The 13,683-nt window shown below is 45.4% G+C and overlaps 1 long non-coding RNA gene across 2 annotated transcripts; it reads right to left on the bottom strand.

The window, feature by feature from the left end:
- Window positions 1–5,698: 5,698 nt before the first annotated feature.
- LOC138375313 (uncharacterized) lies at window positions 5,699–13,043 on the bottom strand. 2 transcript variants are annotated; one of them, XR_011231490.1, is made up of 4 exons: window positions 12,462–13,043; window positions 9,477–9,551; window positions 9,210–9,290; window positions 5,699–8,144 (listed from the first exon to the last, which is right to left on the bottom strand). It is a non-coding gene; the product is annotated as an uncharacterized lncRNA (long non-coding RNA). The 2 variants fall into 2 exon arrangements; XR_011231489.1 differs by lacking the exon at window positions 12,462–13,043 and having other exon boundaries at window positions 9,477–9,770.
- Between the last annotated feature and the right edge of the window lie 640 nt (window positions 13,044–13,683).

Genomic DNA, 13,683 nt, shown 5'->3' with positions numbered 1-13,683 from the left:
TCGGAACGGGCAGGTCCTTGGGGGGAGGGGCGGGAACTTCCTCAGCCCCCACGGGCGAACTTGACTGATGTCAGTGAATCAAGGTGCTCTCGATCCCCTTGAGATGGAATTACTTCCAGACAGTGGGGAGACACCTGCTGAAGAGCACGTGAGGATAGGCTTCAGCAAGATGCTCTTGGGGTGCCTGTAACCCCTGAACCAGGGAACCAACTCGCAACTGTGGGCTGCCAAGGCTAGGAACCCAGATGACACATGCAGGACGCAGATGGAGTGAGGGTGCCTGAGTCCTTGACAACAGTGTTGAGACGTCCAGACTTGGGGTCACGTGAGCAGAGAGACCTCTTTATAATTACAGACACTTTTCGTTGAATTTCTCTTACTTTCAGCGGCAAGCACCTTTCTGCTACAGGTAACATTTAGTTTAGACCCTATCCGTGGATAGATCTTTCAACTATTTTATTATATATTCATTTCGTGGCACCAAAATTATTCAAATATATCCTATAGCATGAGATTTTTCAGTGATCTAATAAACAACAACAGAAAGCCTAGCGCAGTGACTTCTCCATCAGGCACTCAGTCAATTTCAGAAGAGTGGAATTTATCCTCTGTTGCACATTGAGTCCAAAATTTAAATTTCGATTGATTTCACGTTCAACCCTGAAGTTATTAGCACACTGTGACTGATCAGTGCTAATTGAGATTAATCAGCTTATTAAAAAATATTAGTGAGATATTTACATCTGATATAATCATCATATGTTTTACGAGCTATTTCATGAGTGAGATTTCCTTATTGGCCAAAGGTACTTTCATGTAGAATTTATTCCATCACTTTTCTACAAGCAATGAACTTCCATATTGTTAGGCTGACCTGTATGAAATGGTCGATTTTACAGGTTAAAAACAGTTGAAGAACGTCAATGTCCTATGATTCAATCTATAAAACCTGGAACTCACCCACTCTTCATGTCATTACATAGCACTCTGAAAAGTGTGAAGTGTAAAGACCAGGCCTTAATAAAATTGATCATTTCTATGCCATTACCCAACAGAGTTTTAAAAGGTGGTGTCAACAAATAACTAGTTAAGCTCATTTCATTAAGTTTTTATGAAACCCAACACTCCTGTCGTTAGGTAGATAGTGAGGAATTCTGGGTCTCCTAGGGACAAAAGTGGGTACTGTGGCCCCCATCTTCTGCCTGCCGCACCCTAATCTCCCCAGTGACTGCCATACCTGGGGAGGAGGGAACACCCTTCGAATCAGCTTAGTGCGCCAGCTGCAAAGAATGGAGAGGACTCTCTAGCCCACAGGCCAAGCAGCACAGGTACCACAGAGTCTGGAGACTGGCCTAGAACAGCCCCATACAGTAGTAATGCAACTCCCAACTGTCCTATCAACGCGGTTCCATGGTGACATCTGAGCCACTAGGGAGGCCCCAATCCGGGCACCGTAAAACAAGACATAGACCATAACCAGGCCCTTTTTCCCACCCTTCCTTTTGCTCTCTCTTTGCTGTGACGACGGGTCCAGTCATCATCTGGGGCGTATGCGTCATGCTCTGTAAACCCACGTCTTGCTCTTGCTCTACAATCCCATCTTTCTCTCCCCAGTAAACCTCATTTCTGTGCTTGTCTTACTTTGTGTGTCTGGTCATTTTTCGGCTATAAGCACAGTAAGAACTGACATTTCAGACTGAAACCCGACACTGTGATTTTTTGTGTGGCATTGTGCTGGATTTGTCAATATGAAAGCTACATTTTTTGCTTAAATTTGTTATGTTTTAAAAGTCACATAAACTTCAGTAAACTTCAAAACACCTGCTGTTGCATAGGCACATGTTTTACAATGTAATAGTTCTTTCTCATATTTGTCCAACTGACCATAAGTAAAATGAAACAATATCTTCAACCTTCATTCTCTAAGACAGCTGAATTAAGATTATCCCAGCCTTTGAATAGATTCCTTAAATGTGTTCTTTGCCCATTCTCAGATTCTCCTCTTAACCATTTTCAGATAAGGATATCAACCACCTTTTCATTAGAGACTGAATAAAATTTAATAATCTTTTCCCAGATGTTTGGTTTCTCTCTCACCTGTCCAGGTGCAACTTATGTGTTGTTTTAGGAGCGTTTAAATGATCAGACTTCAATTTAGCTTGCGGAAAGGCCTTTGAAGCTGCACTCCAGTGGATGATAAGCTCTGTGAGGTCAGCTCCTGAATGAGCTCAGGAAATTTTACCCCAAAATATCACTTCTCGATATAAAGAATATTTTGAATTAAAAGCCATTCGAGATCAAAAAAGCAGGGGAAGGGGCTTTTCCTGTATCTGCACTAACCGGACAGACACCATCAAAAGATCAAAGGGGCATTGACTTCCCTTCCCCTCCCGAGCATCTCAATATGCTGCTGACCACAGCCAGACAGTGGCCCAAACCATCCAAGACGTAATACCTGTCCCTTAGGTTAATTTACAAGTCGCTCTGTTTCCCCATCCATTCATCCTCCCTAGCAACCATTTATGCCCCTGAACAGAATGACCTATACTCCTCCTTCCCCGCCCCCTAAAAGGCACGTGTAGAAATATCTGAACTTCACTGGGACCTTGGGCAATCACTCTGTGATTCTCCCATGCGCATGGCAAATAAACCTTTCTCTCACTAATCTGCCTTAATTGTGAGTTGATCCTTCAGCAAACTTTCGGGGAAAAGAGCAAGTTTCCCCGCACCTGTACACTCCGGAAACTGTTCTGTTCACCGTTGTGCCTGCGGAGCCTAGCACAGGGCCGGAGTGTAGGTATTCAATAAATATTTACTAAAAATCAAAGCAGGGATGAAACTTCTCTAGAGTTCTGCAATAAAATCACTAATCAGGTCAACCCATCTTCTTCATATTCAGACGAACCACGTGACATTGCTGTCCTTGTAGATCAAGAACAGGACGTTGGCCATGTCGTATGGTTCAACCTAATGACACATGGGGGCTCGGAAAGCTGAAGGTCGTAAGTTGACAAAGCTGAAACTGGGAGACGGGCTCTTCCCACGTAGCCTGTTTACGAGGAAGGACAGGCCCAGCTGTTGCCATGGCAGCGTCGTGGCTGATAATCTGCGAGCTATTGTGTGCGTGGGAGCATGCAATGTGTGACTACAAGACGTCACTAGTCCGACGCCCCTGTGAACAGGCCACCTGGCTGTGACCGTTGGAGGTGTCGGGCTCACTGCCTTTGCTCCGCCTGGCTGGGTGCCGGCTGAACTGCCGCCACCTGAGCCTGGAGGAGACGCCGGCAGAGCCAGCACCTGGCTGTGAAATGCAACCTGAAGCTTCCTCACTGACCTGTCTACACTCACGGAGACCTTAGGAGTCTTCCGTCCTTTCTACACCTTCATCTTAGAGACGAAGACATTGAACTCTGAGACACGAAGCAGTTTGCTCAGGGCACACAGCTGACCCCGGGGTATGAACCCCAGACAACGGCACGTTCTCTCGAAAGCCTCAGATTCTTCATGAATCTTTTGGGGTGTGGGTTTCACACCCTAAAGGCCCGAAGAGACAGCAGATTCTGGTTGGCAGGACCCGGCGGTTTCAGAAACAGCGGACCTGGGGGTACCCCGGCCAGTGGCACTCGGGGTCGGGGGGGGCTGTTCCTGGAGAGGCCCAGCCTCAGTGGTCAAATGCCTCCTTCCGGGACTTTGCGCAGTTCTCTTGCTTGTTTGTCCTGCACCTCGAGCTTCCGTGGCTGTCCTGGGGGTCCCCTGGCTCCCGTTTCCCCAGGCGTTGGGCCTTTCGGCTCACCCTGCAGGCCGAGACGGGTGTCCACAGTTTGTTTTCCACCTGCCTGACTTCTGTCCGACTTCCCCTGACTCATGCTCTTTGTCCTGGCCCCAGTTCTGAGTCATCACCTTCCTCTACGCCCTTACACCTGCCGACCCTTCAAGCTTTGCCTGATTTCCTGTCTCCGTGCCCACAGGAACCTAAACCCCAGCAGAGCACCAGCCTGGCCCCTTACTGGAACGCTTTTCTCTAGTGCTCACCTTGATTTCTCCTCCTGGATTGTCAACTCAGCCCCACAAAGACATGGGGTGTTTGGTGACCACTAACTGTTACAGTCTCTTCCCACTGCTATAAAAAATACGCTAGACTGCGTAATTAATAAAAAACAGAAATTTATGTCTCACAGCTCTGGAGACCGGGAAGTCCAAGATCAATACACTGGCATTTGGCGTCTGATGAGGGCCTTGTTGCCGTGTCTGCGTGCGGCGGAAGGGGCAAGAGAGGCAAAAGGTAGGAACACTATGTCCTCACACGGCAGAAGAGATGCAAAGGCCACTAGGGCCCAACTAGTTCCCTCGAGCCCTTTTATAAGATTCTCTGCCCTCATGGCTTAGTCACCTAAAGGCCCTGCCTCCCAAAATGATCACATTCGTTGTTGGGTTCCAGCATACAAATTTTGGGGGGAAACATACATTCAAACTGTAGCACAAACAGTGCTTTATTTTTCGTCACATTTTCTAGTGCACAGAGCACCGACCACATCTGTACAAAAACCTTCCGAGCATCCTAGAATCCTGGAGTCAGAAGGATGGTCCTGGATTTAGTCCCTAATGCTAGCGTGCAGAGCAGTCACGGCTATGAGATAATTTGGAAAAAAGTTTGAACTTATTGACTCCATCCTGAAAATCTGATTCAATAGCTCTGTAGGTTGTAAGAATCTGGGTTTCGCCAGCACTCCTTGTGGTTTTGATGAAGGGCCAGGTTTAGAAACCACAGCTACAGTCCATCTGCCTCTCAGAGGGATGTTAGCTAGCTTCCAATTAAGCATCACCTACGTAAATTAAGTATTACCTACAGCTGTTCTGCCATTGAGCGCCTTTCAGTGGTGCCAAGTTTGTCCTGGTCTGAGCCAAAATCAAGTTTGGACCATCAGATTATGAACAGAACTCAAATAAATATAACATTAAATGATAGAACATTTCAGTACTTCTGTCAGGACCTTGGAAAATCTCAACAAATGTCAATGATTCCTCTCTAGGTGAAAAACTCATAATTGTAAATTTTTAGTTAGGGAAATTCTAAAATTATAATTGATCAAAGGACAATGAATTCATAATTTAATGATTTTTATTCAGTGGGAAAACTCCTGATGTTAGAAATGGGAAATGAAAAAATGTTTTTGAGACTCCTATTTTTGTTCCTCCTCCTCTTTCTGCCTTAAGACTGAGGTCTTTAGAGAGGCCAGTTATGTCTTCCACAAAATGGAGTGTTCACTGTTTCCACCAAAACCAAAGGCCAGTTGGCACCACTGGGAAAAAACGCTAAACTGGGTGCATTTCAATCACATCCCAAAACATCCCATTGTTAGGCCCTTAGCACTGGCAGATGAGTGTCCTGTCACTTGAGGATCACATTGGAACAGGAGGGTCATACAAATCTGCTCGATCACAGAAAACTAGACTCTTCCTAGCAGAAGGCATCGAGACCAGTCCAACTCTTTCCAGTTCCTGTGGGGCTTTTAACATCTTAATTTGTCTAGACAAAGGAAAAAAATTGGAAAAGACACATGCAAAACAAAAACAAAAACAAAACCTGATGAATGTAGAATCTTCCTTTTCTTCTTAATAGAAGTTTAATAGAAGATATGGTGGAGTGATTACATGCAAAATTACATTAATGAAGAACAGGTGCTAAAACAAACCTTAACTACTACAAGTCCCACAATTTGCAGTGACAAAGCCAGTTATTCTCAGGTGCCAACTTAGGCTCCCTCTACAGACTCCATTAACCCTTTTGCTCCACCCCAAGACATTTCTGTCCACCCTCTGGTGCAGGAAGCATCATTGCCACGTTCAGGGTGCTAACCTTGGGTGCACACCTAAACAAACTCTGGATTTTTAGAAAATAGATGTCCTGACTCTACACCCAGAACCTGGGACAGGGCTTCAGTGGGGATGGGGCTAGCTTATCAAAACAAACCAGTGGTTTTTAATGAACACCCAGTGTTGCAAACCCTGCTAAAACCCACATTTCCAAGATTTGTCTAATAACAGGAATCACCTGGGTGCTTGTTAAAAACATGAATTCACATGTTCTATGTCAAAACTACTAAATCAGAATTTTCAGAAGGTAAGTCTTCTGGTCTAGCAGAACCAGCATGGCCTGGCAGTTTGCTAGTAACTCAGTCTCAGAACCTCTGTACCAGAATCCACCCTTTACAGAACCCCAGGTGACTCCGTACGACCGTAACCACTTCTCCAATGCCAAGGTTTGCATTCCTGGCTACATATAAGAATCACCTGTTTGTCTGTTAGTTCAATGATAACACAAATGCCCAGGTCAGGAATAGTACCTGGACATAGGTTTTTGTTGTTGTTTTTAAGTTACATTAATGTAGAGCCGAGTGGGGCAACCACTAATTCAAGACATCTAGTCAAAACAAAGCTCAAGTTAGACACACAATCAGTCCGCTGGCTGCCATCTACATACCCTCAGTCTCAACTCACTCAACTCATGTTTCTTGCACATTTATTCTGCATAAAGGCAGACACAGACACTGTGGGCTACAGAGACACAAGAGGCACAGAACTAAGAATTTATCAAGGGGCTATGCCATGCACACAAAACTAATACAAAAGAGAAAGTGACAAGTGCCAAAGGTTCTGTACAAGTCCAGATGTATACACACACATACATCCATGCACACACACACGCATACATGCACTCAGGTGTACACACGCATGCTTTGTTCCTACAGGAGACAATAAAAATTCATGGAGGCTCTTGTTTAATCACTAAAGGATATGTAGGATCTGGGCAGGTGGAGATGGGGCAAGATTGCCCAGCACATTTGGGTAAATAGGAAAATAATAATAAACCAGAAACAGCCAAGTATTCTTCGGCTTCAAACTCTTTTGTGGGTTTTTCTATACATATGCGCATATATAGATACATAAACATATACAGAAGCTGTAGGTGTCCATCCAAGACGGTGGGAAACGGTGCACTTTTAAGCTCTCCTTTCTGAACCTGTCTTCCGGGGAGACTCAAATAGGGCCAATTTGTCACCCTCTGCCCTCATCACCCCAGCAGAATGGCCCACGGTGACCTGGCCATTTCAAGCTACACCAGACAAACCTGTTCCCAAGCAGTGCTTTCCAGGGAGAAGGGCAGGGCTAATATAAAAATAAATGTAATCACTTAAGCCACCAGGGTTTGGGCTGAACACGGAAGATTCACGCCGGCAGGTGCACCCTACAGAGAGAAGGTCTGGGTTAAAACCAGGGCGGGAGGCGGGGGGGGGGGGTCTCTTGCCCTCAAGGAGAAGGGAAAAAGGTTTGGGAAGTCTGGAAATCTCCTTCTACCCCCGCGCCCACTGCAGCCCCAAATGAGAGTAAAACCAAAGAGAACCGAGCTTTGTACCAAGATGCGGGAAGATGGGGATGGTGTAGGGCCCTTCAAAGACGATTTCTAAAGCAACCTGGACTGGAGCCCCGGTGTTTCCTGCGCCCACTGGAGCCAGGAAGGCAGCGAGTCTCAAAAGGAAGGGAAACAGTTTTAAGTAGGTCACCCCATGTCCCGGAAGTTGAGTAGTCCTGGCTGCCGGCTGGTGCCAGAGCCCACACCGCCCTGCATCTGATCCGAATTGGGTTGGCTTTGTGTTCCATCCACACATCGACAGGCAGGGGCACCCTGCAGGCGCTCGGCACGGGCAGTCTACACCAGCCGACAAAGGCAGGATCACTACGGGCTCCGCGACTGGTTTCCAATCCAATTCCCAGTAACTGTAGACATTCTCTTTAAATAATTCGGTGAAGAATATAAACACAGCTCAGACTTGTTTCCTGAGTGTCGTAGGGCAGTCATCATCTACAGCTTCAGCTAAACCGAGCAGCAAGGTAGGTACGCAGAACAGGGTGGTGGAGGGAGTGTTTTCCCGAAAAGGGAGACACGTGTCTCTGCCCCTGAAGTTAGCACCTCTGCTGCGTAATTCCTCTCTTTAGCTCACAAGCTGCATTTACATTCGACCTTCAGATTTATTTACCATTTTAGGTTTCAACTTCTCCAGCCACTCAGCCTTCACTGAGCAATTCCAATATCCCTGGAAAGCCAGCCCAAGTGGCTTCCGTGACACGGTCCTCACAGCGGGGAGCTACAGGTAGAAGCTGAGATGAAATCCAACTGCAGACACGAGCTGCGCCTTCTCCCAGCGCCCTAAGCCACAGTGTGGCTCGTTTTGTTGGGCTTATTAACGCTGCACATCAGACATAATGACATTCAAAGGTTCATACAAAGAATGTGTCCCAAAGCACGTCGGCGTGAGTTTGGGATCATCTGCCAGGTAGGACGCTTCTTGCTGTTTTGTCCTTACATTGGAGAAAGGGAAATTGATGCTAAGTCAACGTTAGAAAGCTTTTGGACACTCTTGGGTAAAAAGCACCTTTATATTATAAAAAAGGCATGTGTTGGTATTTACTTTTAAACCACCGAGGCCGGGCGTGGTGGCTCATGCCTGTAATCCTAGCACTCTGGGAGGCCGAGGCAGGAGGATCACTGGGGGTCAGGAGTTCGAGACCAGCCTGAGCAAGAGCGAGATTCCATCTCTACTAAAATAGAAAGAAATTATACGGACAGCTAAAATATATATAGAAAAAATTAGCCGGGCATGATGGCACATGCCTGTAGTCCCAGCTACTTGGGAGGCTAAAGGAGGAGGATCGCTTGAGCCCAGGAGTTTGAGGTTGCTGTGAGCTAGGCTGATGCCACGGCAATGTAGCCCCGGCAACAGAGTGAGACTCTGTCTCAAAAAAATAAAAATAAAAATAAACCATCGCGTCCTTTCCTGGCATTATACCATGAATCCTCAGTCCTCCTTGCTGGTATAACAGACACAGTTCCTTCACCAGGAGCTCACACGCCTGCTTTGAACGCACTCACAGAGCACGCTGTGCACACCGTGTGACCGTGTTTAAGGGTGGGAAGGAACGGATTCATCCACTACCACCAGGGCTTGGGTAGCAGTTAAGATCTATAAGTTGCCCATCAGGAAGAAATACTCTGAACGCTAAGGGTTCTTTTATATTAATGTTCATTCTCTGTACATAAACATGCTGCCACTTGAAAATATTATTTGTTTCCCGTGTTAAAAAAATCATAGTATTTGCCAACAAGTGGTGGCTAAAAGGGCACAAATTGCCTTTCAATAAAAAATTCTTACCTTGTGCATTTTCTGAACATGAAGCGTCTTGATTTTTTGTTTTGGAGGGGTCTCAGCTGCTAATGGAGCTACATCGAAGAACTGCCAAGCGGAGACGCAGGAGGAGGAGTAAAGGGAGGAAAATCAGTTTGGCTAAAACAAGAGACACCCCTGACAGAGCTCCCGGCTTCGGGAAAGTTCTCTCCCTGCCCCTCACGATGTCCCCCCACCACCCCCCCCACCCCCGGCCGCAGTCACCCTGCGGGTGTTTTCCCGTTTGTAGCTTACCCGTCCATCACTTCTGTCCCAGCGTTCCTGAACGAAGAGAGCCAGATTTGAGAAGGACTTCCCTGGTGATATTAGCTGGAACAAGAGTCCCATAACTTGCTCATCCTCCCAGTGTCAGAATGTCTCAAGGTCAAGGTCATGGCAATAAATACTCCTGAATCCTACTGAAACCATCATAGCTTCTCAGCGCGGCTGCCTTGCCCGGTCACTCCATCACAAATTCCAGCCTCCCCTCATCCTCCTCAATTTCGTAGCCCCCTTTCTTGCTGTATTTTCTCTCTGCAGCAAGTATCATTGTCTAATTGCTCAGATCATGCACTTATTTATCTTGTTAATTGTTACGTCCCCCCGGCTAGAGGAGAAGCTGGTTGAGAGCAGAGATTTTCTATTTTATTATCTTCCGTATCCCCAGCTCTTAGAACAATCTAACAATAAATATTTACTGGATGAATAAATAAATAGTTGACTTGGTCATTTTTAATGGACTTGATCCCCCGAAAGAATGTTTTTGGGTAAAGAAATGAGCTGTCTCTTTGGGCAGATTTGGGAGCGGGACCACCCTGCAAGACCCTCTCACCTCAAATGACACAACACATTAAATTGAATGAAGCCTAAACTTTTAGGAAAACTCATGTCCAAATCTTAGGGACCAAACCACATATCAGAAGAGAAAGGGGCCTTATTCCGACAAGCACTCTGGCCAGAGGGGGACACAGAGGGCTGTGATACCTCAGCCATCTCAGAAGGTTAACAAGGAAAGGCAGAAATCACACTTGCCGATTCGGGAGACTGTGATAAACTTTGGCAAAGCTTCCCAATATTGTTTGCCTAATTAAAATTGATTTATGTTATTATCAGTAAAAACAAAAGCTATTAGAAAAGGGAAATTAATGCTAAGCGTAGAAAACCTGGGAAACACGGAAAAATATAAAGAAAGAAAGAAGCAAAAACCATCCACAGCATCACGTTAAAAAAATAAAAACTGTTAAAAGGCCGATGTGTTAACAACCACTCAGTGTGTGTATAATCTAATGTGTCGCATCCAATATGTTTTTTATTTTTCATTTGATATCGTAAAATGTATCATGACAATTTAGTGGATATCATGTTTTGATGATGGAATTGGACAAGAGTCGGAAGTGAAATGCTGGAGAGTATAAATTGGTTCAAACAGTCTGCAAGGCAAGCCTTACACCGGTGTATAGTATTTGGCTTAATAATTTAACTTTCAGAAATTTATCCTCTAGCACTCTGTCAGACCAAGCCAGGAGGATCGCTTGAGCTCAGGAAGTTCAAGACCAGCCGGAGTGAGAGTGAGACCCATCTCTACTAAAAATGAAAAAGTTAGCCAGGGGTCATGCCACGGGCCTGTAGTCCCAGGTACTCCTCCCGAGGCTGAGGCATGAGGATGGCCTGGGCCCAGGAGTGTGAGCTACGATGATGCCGCTGCTCTCTACTCAGGGTGACAGAGCAAGATTCTGTATCAAAAAAAAAAGAAAGAAAAGAAAAGAAATTTATCCTAAGAAAACAATGAGACAGATAGATAGACACAGGTAAAATGATGTTCATTGAAGCTTTATGTAGAATGATGAACAGGGAATGAAATAAATTGGCTAACAAGGTATGGTGCTTCCAAATCAAACGTGCTCTGTAATTTTCTCACTCATTATATTCATTGCTTGTTTTCTATATCTGCCTGTTGGAATGTAAGTAAGCTCAGAGAGCACGGCGGTAAATGGCATTCTTCTTTGATATATCTCAAATGCCCAGAAAAGTTTTTGACACATGGTAGGCACTCAATAAATATTTGTTGTAGGACAGTGCCTTAGAACTAGACTTTCTGGGTAAAGAGGTATAAACATGTTCAAAACTTTAAGGCATATATATGTGCGTGTGTGTGTGTGTGTGTGTGTATGTACATATATATAAATTCACACTTAAAAAGTGACTTTTTAAAGCACTGTGAAACATGTCCAGCGATGGATACAACATCTATCATCAATACTGTTGCATTTTGTAGAATCCAGCAAAGCATCATGTGTTTGAGAACAATCTTTTTTCACAATCTTCTTTTCAACTGTAAGAACTTAAAACTGTTTTTTAAAAAATAAGCTCCTGGGATTTTCCTTGACAATCCAAATTGCTCTAGAGCATAGTCTAAAAGTCATGATAAAGAGTTATTTTGAGGCTGCCTTTTCTGTTGCTATTTTATATTTATTGTGTTTTAAGAAAACATCTCACAGAAACACTGCACTAAACAAGCCAAGTAAAATCTACTGGCAAGATTGGTTTGCAGAGGAAAATACTTGCATATTCCTTAATCATAATATGCCAGCTGGTCCCTTATCATTGGCGATGAAATGTCCAGTCCCCCAACCAGTGGTGGAGGGTCTCTTGCAGGGCAGGAGTGAGGATCGAGACAATCTGGGGGCCGGGTCGAAAGGCGAGGATTCTACGCCCACGGACTGGTAGAGCTGGGACTCAAGAAGGCAGGAGGTTCAAGGTGAGAACCAGCCTGACAATCTGGAGAGCTGCAACGTGAGGAGCACACGGAGGCCAAACCCTGATACTGCCCAAGGACAGGCCTGACCCAGGCTGAGCTAAGTAGTCTTGTTCTGAGTTAAGCTCCCTTTTCCCCTAACGCGAGGGGACCACTGAACCTGACCATCCGCATGCAGACAGCGTCCGCGGTGCCAAGCACACGCCCACTGTCCAGGCTGAGGTTTGGGGGGTGCACTGGTCCTTCCCAAGTACTGGAGTTTCCTGGGGTCTTCCTGAGGGTGGTTCTGGGACTTAGGCAGGACTCACAACAACAGAGACAGTAATATAGTTTACAGGTATTGAGCTTTAATATTATGAGATATTAATAATAGGTCCTATACTGGGTGCTTTACAAACACAACCTCACTCAATATTTACAAGAGTCCCATAATGTGGCCATGATGATTTTCCCTATGTACAGGCAAGGAAAATTAATTAACTTACCCAAAGTCGCACAGCTGTTAAAAGGTGGAGCCAGGACTTAGCAGGCAGCTCCGACTTAGCCACTGAGCTACTCAGGGTTCAAGTTCACGCAGACAACCCGGGGCCAGGGAGCATTTTCCACTCCTCGTTCAGAAACGCGAGCAGGAACAGCGGCCCGTCGGTCTGCTACAATGGGAGGAAGTCATTTATGTTTTATGCATTTGCCTTTAAACTTCCATCTTTTAAAGCTGGTTTTTAAACAGTCCCCAAATTTCAGTGAAACTAAGGGCTGTTGAAACAAGGTTGGCTCCTGTCCTCGGGACCCTGTTATCGACACGGTGGTTTCACTGTCGCCAGTTGTTCAGGGAGTTATCTTCTATGTCCTGAAAGAAGAGATTCGTTTTCAAATGGAACTTTGCTTCTCACATTCTGCTTAGCCAAAACGGACTGTTGTTCTGTTAGTCACCAGTGAACTGAAAAGGTTGTAAGAAGAAAGAGAAAAAGAAAAAAAAAAAAAGAACCAAAATGTGCATAAATACGCTGATGGGATTTGAGATTAAGGAAACCTCTCGGAGTCAGTCACTGCGCTGCCTGAGAGCTGGGATTTCGCTTTGCCCCACAGCCAGCCCCACAGAGGAAACATGACCACACAGATAAGGCCCGTCCTGGGCGCTGTTCCTGAAATCAATGCAGCGGCCTCTCACTCCCCCACTCTGATGGGAAAGAGCAAACTCGACCTGGATTATCGTGAGTTATTCCTGATGTCTGTCCACACGAGCCCCGAGCCAGCCGATGCCGCCGAACAAAGAGAGTTTGTTACACTGGGACTTGTGCCATCAGCCTGGTTTTAGAATGATTTTTAACAGCAGATTGGGCGTGGGGCGGGGGGCAGGGAGGTGTCTTGGAGGGGAAGTTAGCAGGAGCAGAGAGTGAAGAAGTATTATGCCACTAACGGTGACACATCCTATTCTAGATTGTTCTATTATTCTCTATACACTTTGAGACTTACTTGCTTCATAACACATTTATTTATCTTGAGTTTTCCATTGTTCATTTGCTATAACACTGAGGTCTTTTGACAACAGAATATTTCAAAGGCCAGATATATAAATATGGTTTGGTTCTTGCTGAAAATGTTACTCCACGCTGAGTCCAGGGTCCAAGTGATTGTTCATTCCAATTGTCTTTTTCCATTGTCGCCATCCCCCCAAAAATGTGGGGATGGTCTCACCAGCTGGTTCTA

The sequence above is a fragment of the Eulemur rufifrons genome, chromosome 25 (genome assembly GCF_041146395.1).
Source record: "Eulemur rufifrons isolate Redbay chromosome 25, OSU_ERuf_1, whole genome shotgun sequence".
Classification (NCBI taxonomy): domain Eukaryota; kingdom Metazoa; phylum Chordata; class Mammalia; order Primates; family Lemuridae; genus Eulemur; species Eulemur rufifrons.
The sequence above is the reverse complement of the archived record's forward strand: the minus strand, read 5'-3'. Positions and strand labels throughout refer to the sequence as shown.